Genomic DNA, 11,696 nt, shown 5'->3' on the forward strand with positions numbered 1-11,696 from the left:
TTTCCCTTGCAAGGTTTTGTCCCAATGGGTTTTCCTTGTAAGGTTTTTAATGAGGGAGACTCTTCAGAGTTCCAAGCTTGGCTTAGGATCTCCTAAAGTCAAGCTTGAGGGGGAGTGTTGAACTGAAGAGAAGATAGAGCTTGTACAATAATAGGGCAAGCTCTAGAAGATGTCAAGAAGAGTTCAATCAAGCTTCAGAAGTGATCTGAAGTAGTTATCTTGTGGAGTTAAGTCTAGGTGTTGAAATGAGGTGATGCAACTATGTGATATGAAGCTAGAGGAGGTTAGAGACTTGAGGATGAAGTTAAGGATGTGAGTGTACGGACAAGCCGTACAATGTGGCCGTACAAGGTAAAGAGAAGTTACCATGATCATTTAACCGAGAAGGGAGTAAACGGATCAGTCTTACCTTCTACCATGCTCTAATTGGATCAGACCGTTGAGAGAGCTTGAGGAGCGCATCTGACAGGCTGTGCCAGGCTGTGACAGACTGTCAGCATCCTAGTCAAAGATCCAAGATGCTTCACACGCAGAAAGAAGCTCATTGGATGCTTTATGATATGCGCTCCTCTCTTGGTTGACTACACATGCTTTAGCTTATCTTTAAACCTTGAAAACCCTAAGCTCTCATACTATATAAGTTGTAACCTCATCAGATTAATAATTAATGAGATTGAATCACTCTTTCTCTACTCTCTCTCTAGTTTGAAACTCAAAGTCTATCAATCACTCTCAAACTATGATACTCGTTTAAATCTTTCACTAAACTCCTCTTTAATCTTTCTTAATCTCTCAATACCTTCTTAAATCTCTAAAATCTCATGGTATCAGAGCCAGGTTCGCTTTGGTATTGAGAGACCTTAGTCCTTTCGTGTGATTTTTACTTATTCCTTCTTGTGTTCTTGCGTTTGTTCTTGAGACTTCCGGGAAGTCTTGTCATTGGGTTGAAGTAGTTTACTCTTGGTTCTTTGGTTCCGTGTGTTCTTGAAGACTAGAAGTTACTAGAGGCAAAGGGAAGATGGAAGGAAACTATAGTAAGCTTGTTACGGTTCCGATTGCCTTAAAAGGTGTAGGGAACTACTTGTTGTGGTCTCGGCTAGTGAAGACTGCTATTGGGAGGCTAGGGTTATGGAATCACATCACTGATGATGGTCCAGAGCCAGTGGCCAAAGGAAATGAGGAAGCTGAAGGTGGAAAAGCACTCACTGAAGCTGAAGTAAAGAAGAAATGGGTTCAAGAAGATCTGATGGTGCTGTCGGTACTACACGGTTCTATTGAAGTCCCTTTGCTTGAAGCTTACAGCTTCTGTGAGACACCTAAGCACCTATGGGAGACGCTCAAGAAGACATTTGGAAATGTCTCAAACCTTAGCCGTGTGTTTGAATTGAAGAAAGCCATCACCTCCTTGACGCAAGATGGTGTGGAGCTTACTAAACACATTGGGAAGTTCAGAGCTCTTTGGTCTGAGCTGGATAACCTGCGCCCAAGCACCAATGATCAAGAGATCATCATGGAGAGGAGAGAGCAGGATCAGGTGTTTGGGTTGATGATGACCTTAGACGTGTGCTACAAGGATGTCATCAAGCACATGCTGAGATCGCCAAGCCTACCAACAATGGAGGAGGTGTGCTCTCAACTGCAAAAGGAGGAAGGCTCTCTAGGCTTGTTTGGAGGAAAGGGGGAGCTATCTATGGCTAATCAGGCTGAGGATGTGCAAGCAAACAAGGCGGGATACAAGAATGATGGAAGGAAGTATGGTGACCGTTTTGAAGGGAATTGTGATCATTGCAAAAAGCCAGGCCATAAGAAGAGCCAATGTTGGATACTTCACCCTCACCTCAAGCCAAGCAAATTCAACAAGGAGAGAGAAGCCAGAGCTCACATGTCCACCGAGGCAAGCAGGAGCAGTATATCCGGAGCTGGTACATTCTCACAAGTGAATGAGAGTGAAGGGCGAGCTCTCTCTTCTCACCACTCAGGAGGGAAGAACCTAGAGCATGAGGTGATCAGGAAGTCAGACATAGATGCACTCATCAAAGCTCTTAAAGAGTCTGGTAACAAACTAAGACACAATACTCTTGGCTATTCCTTTGCTGCTCATACTATGCCTAGTAGAACTGATAGGTTACTAGACATACTAGAGAGTCCCTTGATTGGTAAAACTGAACATAGCATTGCTAATAAACTCTTAGGAGTGCTTGAGAACTTAAAGAATAACAATGATCATCCTAAGAGTCATCTAGCTAAGGACATACATAAACCTTTGATTATTGATTCTGGTGCATCTCATCACATGATTAGTGATAACAAGTTAATTACGGATATAGAACCTACCCAAGGTCATGTCATGATTGCTAATGGTGATAGAATTCCTATTAGAGGCATTGGTAGGTTGAAACTGTTTAATAAAAATTCTAAAGCATTCTACATGCCTGAATTTACTTCAAACTTGTTATCTGTCAAGAGATGCACTACTGATCTTGATTGCAATGTTATTTTTAGTCCTAATGATGTGAAGTTTCAGGATATTAAGAGCAGTAAGTTGATTGGCCAAGGAGCAACTAAGGGAGACCTTTACATGCTTGAAGATCTTTCTCCTATCTCTAGTTCTTGTTTTTCGTTTAGCTCGGTTTCTTTAAGTAAGGATGCTTTGTGGCATGCTAGGCTAGGACATCCACATGTTAGGGCCTTAAGCATAATGTTACCAGGTGTCATGTTTAAAAATAATGATTGTGAAGCTTGTATTTTGGGAAAACATTGTAAGAGTGTGTTTCAAAGATCAGTTACATTTTATGAGAATTGTTTTGACTTAATTCACTCAGATGTTTGGACTGCACCTTGTTTATCCAGGGATAATTGTTAACTTGAAGAAAAGAAATGGTGTCAAAGGAGAAGTATGGAGGAGTTTGGGTCTGGTACAAAGATAGGGCAAGTCTTATAGAGATTGTCTATCAAGAGTTATGAAGAGTCTTAAGATAGCTAGAAGTCTCTTATGGTGGTTCTAAGCAAGGGCAAAGTCTTGGAAAGACTTAGAAGAGTGTTGAGGAGCAAATGGACGAGTGTGCAAAGATAGGGCAAGGCCGGTACGGCCATGTACGGACACAAAGGATAGGGCAAGGCCGGTACGGCTTAGACTCGGCCATTTGTGAGTCTTAGGCTTGGTGCAAACTTAGGGCATCAGTGTACGGACATGGCATGATCCGTACATGCTCTAATGTTTGTGGTCAACCTAACTTGAGTCTCAAGGAAGAAGAGACTCGTGTGGCTTCATGTATAAAGGAGCCATAAGGATATTCAAATCCAAGAAGGGCGCGGATGTCTTTGGCACATCCTTGGTACCGTTTGGAGATAAGGGAGACAGGCTGTGCAAGCTGTCCATGAGCTGTGTATTGACCATGTATCTGGACAGATACATGGGAACATTCAGGAGCCTAAAAGGAGCCAATAAGAGGCTGGTCTCTACTTGACCAGATTCAAATAAACCAATCAGACAGCAAAGAGAGTTTAACCAATCAGATGAAGACCAGACCAACTCTCCATCTGAACCATCCATTTAAACTTCAAGTATTATCAGCCATTAGATTTAGGTTTATGATTTGCATCTTGTAAGAGCTTATATAAGCTTAGTAATGGCGATTTGTAAAGACCAAGGGAGTAAGGGGGATTTCCCCTCTCCACTTCATGGAAATAAGAAGTTGTGTTCTTGAATCAGATTCTCTTTAATCTCTCCCTTTCTTAGTCTTTAATCTCCTAATCTCTCAAAGTCTTTTGTTTCTGATTTAAGTAAACACTCTCATCAATCTCTCTTTCTAAATCACCTAGAGCAAGCTCTCATCTTTCTCCATTGGAGTTTATACACACACAAACACAACTAGAGAAGAGAACTCTATAAATCTCACATGGTATCAGAGCCAGGTTCATCAGAACCTGAGCTGTAGCTTCCGCAAATCACTTGCTCTCACCTCAGCTCAATCCAAACCCTTGAAGCCTTTCCCATCCGAGTTCAGTTTCTCCATGAAGTAGAAGACTGAAGCTGGCGTGGCTCTTATCCTTTCTCCTGTCCATACTGATGGAGAGACTCATTGGAAGCAGAGGTGTATGGAGAGGCCTCGCGAACCTCATCCAAGGTGCCTTGTCCAAGAGCTTTCCCATCCGGTTCATCAAGCAAGCTGCCAAGAAGGTGGCGCCTAGAAGAGAAGGAGAAAGGAGGGGTCTTTGAGTTAGAGAAACAAGGAGGAAGTCATGAACTGAAGGAGAAGGAGAGAGGTGACGACCTAGACTCTCATATCCACAAAGTCATGAACTTACCATCCGAGAGTGATAGAAGGACCAACCTGGTTCCTTGGCAGTAAGCGATTCTTTAAACCTTAAGTGATAATGAGCTTGTGATAAAATCTGGTTGTTGTGTTGTGATGTGATTGAAAACCTGAGGATTGTTTAAAGATTGCTAAATGAATTTAGAATCTATCCCAGGATGCTTAAAGAGACTTGTTTGGTGATTGAGATTGATTTTAAAATGCTTAGCTCCGGTTCATTGTAGTGCTTGTTGTGATTGATTGAATCTGCTTGCATACATGAGTTAAAACCGACTGAAAGCTAGAGCATATTGTCTTGAAGTTATCTTACATTGAGGCACTAGATTAATGACTAGTAGCTGAGTAAAGGAGCTGTCAAGAGTTGCCTAAGTGTCTTGTAATGAATCTGTAGGATCATACTAGAACTTAGAGAGCTGAGCTTGCAAAGATGTGAATTTGATTGTCTTGTTTAATCTGTTGCATTGCTTAAAGACATTGGTGTTCAAACTTGAAGATGCATCAAGTGTTGACCCAATGCACTTGTGTCTGACCTTTGCTGGAGTTTGAGTGATGTTTCAGGAACATGAGAAGTGTTACTTGTCCATCACCAATCCGAGTAGAAGAGGAAGACAATGGCCATTGTTGAAGCAATGGAGAGTGGCTTGTGTGTATGGCCGGTTGAGAAGCGCAGCTAGTGATAGTGATGAGCTCCTGGTTCATGAAGACACACAAGTAAAGGTCATCACCAAAGTCTTGAGGAGACCGGTGACCTGAGGGGTACTTGAAGCTAAAGGCAAGAGGGTGGATCAAGGATTTAAGCGCAGCTGTTAGGGTGGTGTGCTCCTGGTCTTGAAGTTCATTGAGGCTCATTTCAAGCTTGAACCTAGACTCAATTCAAGCTTGTGGTGGGGATTCAAATGAGCAACCTGAAGAGCCAAAGTTCAAGACCTGTTTCCTCCTTACCATTACAAGAGAATGAAGATGAAGCTATCCGGGTTTAGGCAGTGGCAAAGCCTAAGACAAGAGAGTATTCAGAGTGCTCTTGGCTGTGTGAAGAAGACAGTTACTCTAGCAATGCGGCTTCAGGTATTGAGGTGGTTGTAGAGAGCTTATGAATCAACCAGCATTCCAAGAAGATGGCAAAGTCAGAAGTGAGTGTGTAATGGTTTGTGTTGCGGTTCAAGAAGCAATCCTTCCAAGCTTGACTTGTTCCACATGGTCAAGCTTGAGGGGGAGTGTTGAGATGCTTCTGTGATCCGAGAATGGAGTGAGAGTACTTGGTGGTTATTCAAGAAGAGAAGACATCCTGGTGAAGAAGTGTAGTGAAGAATGAAGAAGCAATCTCCAAGGCGGCTTCTAGAGTTGAGGTGATTGGAGAGAAGCTGAGGCATGTTCACATAAGTTCAAGCAAGGTGTGATCTCATGAAGAAGAAGCAACCAAGACTCAGCTTGTATCTATCAAGGAAGATCTGGTAGTCCGAGCACTTGATCACAACAAGAAGGTTGTGAGAAAAGGGGAGAGACCAAGATCTGTCTGAAGAAGAGTACAAGAAGTGTTGATGATGAGCAAGAGGAGTGGGTTCTATCTTGCATCATATGAGGGCCATGATCCAGAGTCTTTGTGTCCCTTACATTGTTGGTAAGGCACAAAGACTCACTGGCCAATCCCTATGATTTTTAGTAATGTTTAGAGTAATCTGAGTGTTTAGGAAAGACTAGAAACGATTTAGTGAAGATTAGAGTATGAAATGAGATTAGGAGTCTAATATGGAACCATTGAGATTTAAAGACTAAGAGAGAGTCTCAAAACTTGCTTAAACTTATTCATGAGTGAGGTTACATATTTATATGAAGGAACAAGTAGGGTTTTCGTAACTAGAGAGAAGAGAAAGCATGTGGAGTCAACAGCCTAATTCAAATCTATCCAATGAAGTGTCTCACACGCTTTTGGCATCTCTTAGCTGTCCCAAAAGCTCCTTTCCCTTTTCCAGCTGTGCCAGCCTGTCCAAGGCTCTTCCCTTATCCTTTCCAACGGATAGATCAGATGGTAATAGACTTGAGTAACTCCTTCTTCCTAAACGTGTTACTCGGGTAAGTTTATGGTCGATGTTTGGCCGATCCTCCCATGTACGGATGGTACGGCCGTACGGCCTGTACGGCCTAGGTAGAGCCAAACACTCTCATTCATTCCTAAGCTTCCTCCCCTTCAGTTATCTCAACCCATCATTTCTTCTCTTCTTATTCCTCATCACATCTCAACACTCCCCCTCAAGCTTAGCTTTGTGAAAGCTTAAGCTTGGACAGCCATGAGATCTTCCTCATTAAAAACCTCACCAAGGAAAACCCATTGGGACAAAACCTTGATGAGGGAAAAAGAGTAAAGACCTCATGACTAAGGGGATCAGCTGCTTCTCTTCCCAAGATCAATGAGGCCCAATCTGATATGAATGGACTCCATTGTCTTTTGCCTCGCAGCCTTGGTGAATACATCAGCCAACTGATCTTCACTCCTAGTATAACATGGCAAGATGACTCCTAGGACAATCATCTGCCTCACCTTGTGGCAATCAACCTCAATGTGCTTTGTCCTCTCATGGAACACCGAGTTGGAGGCTATGTGAATGGCGGCTTGGTTGTCACAATGCATTGTCATTGGAGTGGCTTGTGCTATCTCCAAATGCTTCAAGATGCCCTTGATCCAAACTAGCTCGTTTGTAAGCTTCAGCATAGCTCTATACTCAGCTTCTGCACTAGAGCATGACACCACCTTCTGTTTCTTACTCTTCCAAGTCACCAAGTTGCCTCCAATAAATGTGCAATAGCCGGTTGTTGATCTTCTGTCAGCTCTATCACCTGCCCAATCAGCATCACAATAGCCCACCACTTCTGTGCTTCCATTGCACCCCATCCATACACCTTGATCCGGCGAGCCATTTAGATACATCAGCAGCCTCTCCACCATACGCCAGTGATGTTCCTTGGGAAGCTGCATGTGTTGACTCACCTGATTCACAGCAAAGCATATATCAGGTCTTGTGATGGTTAGATAAATCAATTTGCCAACAAGTTTTCTATAGAGTTTAGGATCATGAAATGGCTTGCTGTCTTCAATCTCCCCCTCTCTTGGTACTTTGTAGCCATCCTCCATTGGCATCTTTGCTGTCTTGCCTCCATAAGCACCTGCACCTTTCAAAAGATCAAGTGTATACTTCCTTTGGGACATGAACAAACCTTCCTTGGATCTACAAATCTCAATTCCAAGAAAGTATTTCATTTCTCCCAAGTCTTTTATTTCAAACATAGACTTTAGAAACTCCTTGGTTGCTTTGATACCTTCCTTATCACTTCCTGTGATAATGATATCATCCACATACACAAGGAGAGCAACCATACCTGAGGGAGTAGTGAGGGTAAAGAGAGTATGGTCCAATTCTGACTTCTTAAAACCTTGGCCGTTCAGAGTTGTGCTCAACTTGTTGTACCATGCTCTTGGTGATTGCTTCAACCCATAGATAGCCTTCTTTAGCCTCAGTACATTCCCTCTCTTCACTAGATGTTCAAGACCTGGTGGAGGATACATGTAGACTTCATCCTCAAGTTCTCCTTGTAAGAATGCATTCTTCACATCCATTTGCCACAATCCCCATCCAAGGTTAACCGCCAAGCTTAGTACAATTCTAATGGTATGTAACTTGGCTACTGGTGCAAATGTCTCAATGTAATCCTCTCCATATGTTTGAGTGAACCCTCTTGCTACTAATCTAGTCTTCTTCCTCTCAATCTGTCCATCAGCCTTGTATTTGATTGTGAAGATCCATCTACTAGATACTGCCTTCTTCCCTTTTGGTAGTTCACTTTCAAACCATGTATCATTCTTTATCATAGCTCCTGCCTCAGCTCCTACTGATTCCTTCCATTCCTTATCCTCCATTGCCTCTTCATAGCTTCTTGGAATGTGATTCTCATCTAAGTTTACCATGAATGCACAATGTGCTTCTGGATATTGAGAGAAAGAACACACGGCCTGGGTAGGATGCTTCACAGCTTGAGCATTGTAGTACACTCTCGTGTTTACCCAACTGGAAGGATCCTTTCTCAGCCTTGTACTTCTTCTCAACACTGGCCCTTCTTGTGCCGGTAACTCCATGTCTTGTACATCTTCTCGTGTACTTTCTTCTCTTGCTTCTTCTCTTGGCTGACTTGCTTCAGCTCCTTCATCCCTTAGCTGACTTGCTTCAGCTCCTTCTTGTTGATCATTTGACTCCACAGCTTGATCATGAGAACCAGAACTCTCTTCATGACTTTGAGTTTGAGTTTCTGTTCCATTCCCCCCCTCATGTTCAAGATTGGACGTCTGATGATTCGGTATTGGTGTAGTGCCTCTTACTTCTTGCTGTCCTTGATCCATATTGATACCAAGTCCTTCTAGTATTATCCTCAAGGTTGCAGCTCTATCTGAAGTGAGATCTTTCAAATCTTCTTGAATCTGCTCCTCATAATATCCTTTTTCTTCCACAAACTTCACTTCTCTAGATACTAACACTCTCCTTGTGTTAGGATCATAGCACTTATATCCTTTCTGACTTGATGAGTATCCAACAAACATTGCCTTGGAGCTTCTAGCTTCAAGCTTGTTTCTTAATTCTCCCGGTACCATCACAAAACACAAACACCCAAAGATCTTCATATGTTCCAATGAGGGCTTGTATCGGTTCAATACCTCAAATGGTGATAACCCTTGCAGAATCAGAGTTGGTGTTCTGTTGATGAGATAACAAGCTGTAGTGACTGCATCACTCCAGAACTTCTTGGGTACATTGGTTTGAAACATCATGGACCTGGCCACTTCCATCAGATGCCTATTCTTTCTCTCAGCCACACCATTCTGTTGTGGAGTATAGGGACAGCTTGTCTGATGTAGTATTCCATGCTGAGATAGATGGAGCTTGAATGCTTGTCCCGTGTACTCTCCTCCATTATCTGACCTGAAAATCTTTATCTTGGCATTATAATGGTTAGTCACATATGATTGAAAGTTCTTAAATGCATCAAGTACCCTATCTTTGGTTGGAATTAAAGTTAACCAGGTGTATTTGGATTTTTCATCAATGAAAGTTACATAATACTTTTGATTGTCTCTAGATAAGCAAGGAGCAGTCCAAACATCAGAATGAATCAAATCAAAACACTTCTCATAAACCGTAGTAGATTTAGTAAAGACAGTCTTACAATGCTTGCCTAAAATGCAAGCTTCACACTCATTATTCTCAAAGGAAACACCTGGCAACATCAGTTTTAAAGCCTTATTATGAGGGTGTCCTAATCTAGCATGCCACAATGCATTTTTACTTAAACTAGAACCAGAAACAGAAGTAAACGAGCAGCTATAACTAGAAACAGGAGCAAGATCTTCAAGTAAATACAATTCTCCTTTAGTAACTCCCTTTCCAATCATCTTGCTGCTTTTAATATCCTGAAACTTCACATCATTAGGACTGAATATGACATTGCATTGCAAATCAGTAGCACATTTCTTAACAGATAACAAGTTTGAAGTAAATTCAGGCATATAAAAGGCTTTAGTTTCCTTATCAAACAGTTTAAGACTTCCTATTCCTCTAATAGGTATCTTATCTCCATTAGCTATCATCACATTTCCATTCATTGGTACAATGTTTTTAATCAAACTAGTGTCACTTATCATATGATGAGATGCACCAGAATCAACTACTAAAGGCTTGATGGTATGTGAACTAGCAATATGAGCAAGTATACTAGATGGTTTGAATGCATGATCATTCCTAGCAAAACTGTCCGTTCTAGATTGGTTTATTATCTCTATCACACTTTCATGCATCCTATCAATGCTAGTTGGATTCTCATCATTCCCTATAGCCCTAGCACCAAAGGAATATCCAAAACTGTTACCATGCTCCTTGAAGAGCTTAATGAGAGCATCCAGGTCGGATTTCCTTAGATACTCTTGATCATAGTTCCCACGGTTGCTTGGGGCTCCAGTGTAGGCAACAAGAGACCTCCCATCACCTGCTTCACGCCCATCTATCTCCTTCCCTTTGCTAGTACCTGCTCCACTTGCGCTTGCTCCATCTGAGATATTAGCCCTTGCCTCTCTGTCTTTCATAAACTTTGCCGGCTTGAGATGGGGATGGAGTATCTGTGAGATTTGAGAGCTCTGGCTGTGTATGTGTAAGAAAAGCCATTAAAGGCAAAGATAAGGTCTTGAACTAGTTGAATAAGAGGTCTGATGAAACTAGTGTGAACTTGAATCAGAAACAAAGATACTTTGAGAGATTAAGAGATTAGAGACTAAGAAAGGGGTAGATTAAGGGAATCTGATCAAGAACACACTTTTATAATTATGAAGGAGATGGGGAAACCCCCCATACTCTCTTAAGAGAGTTACACACGCCCATGAGGGTCTTTATATAGGTTTTACACTCTTGCAAACTCATAAACCTATATCTAATGGATAGAAATAACTTAAGAGGAATGGATGGTATGAGATTTAAGGATATAGATGATTATCTGAGTTTAGAAAGGATTATAGAAGAGAATAAGAGATTAAGAGACAGATTAGAGACTAATGGAGAATCATAATGAAATGAGTATAGAGAGAGATTGTTTAGAACTTTCTAATCTTTATTAAGGGATGAGATTACATATATATAGGTCCATATACTTAGGGTTTTCGAAATCATAAGCATGTAGAGTCAAAGGGGAGCCTAAGCTTTAATTTGAACCGGCCAATGGGTGTCTCCACACGTTTGAAGCATCTTTCTTATCCAAGACCAGATGCTCTTCCTTTCCAGCCCTTGCCAGCCTGTCCTAGCTGTCAAGCCGTGCCTTCCTTATCCTCTCAACGTTCGGATAAGGTCTTGGCCGAGTGTAACTTCTCCTCAGTACATCAAAGTTACTTGGATAGTTACTTGACCGCTTTCACCTTGTACGGCCTGGTCACTTGTACGGCCTGGTACGGCCTCTCCATCCGTACCATCCCCTTCACCTTATTCAGCCTCTTAACCCTTTTGCTCTCCTTATGATCTCAACTCCTTTGTGTCTTTACTTCACATGTCTCAACTCATCTCAACACTCCCCCTCAAGCTTAGCTTTGTAAAAGCCTAAGCTTGGATGGCTATGAGATCTTCCTCATTAAAAACCTCACCAAGGAAAACCCATTGGGACAAAACCTTGATGAGGGAAAAAGAGTAAAGACCTCACAGCCAAGAGGATCAGCTCCTTCTCTTCCCAAGATCAATGAGGCCCAACCTGATGTGAATGGACTCCATTGTCTTCTGTCTTGCAGCCTTGGTGAACACATCAGCTAACTGATCTTCACTCCTCGTGTAACATGGCAAGATGACTCCTAGGATGATCATTTGC

This window comes from Brassica napus, unplaced genomic scaffold (assembly GCF_020379485.1).
Source record: "Brassica napus cultivar Da-Ae unplaced genomic scaffold, Da-Ae ScsIHWf_1299;HRSCAF=1855, whole genome shotgun sequence".
NCBI lineage: Eukaryota > Viridiplantae > Streptophyta > Magnoliopsida > Brassicales > Brassicaceae > Brassica > Brassica napus.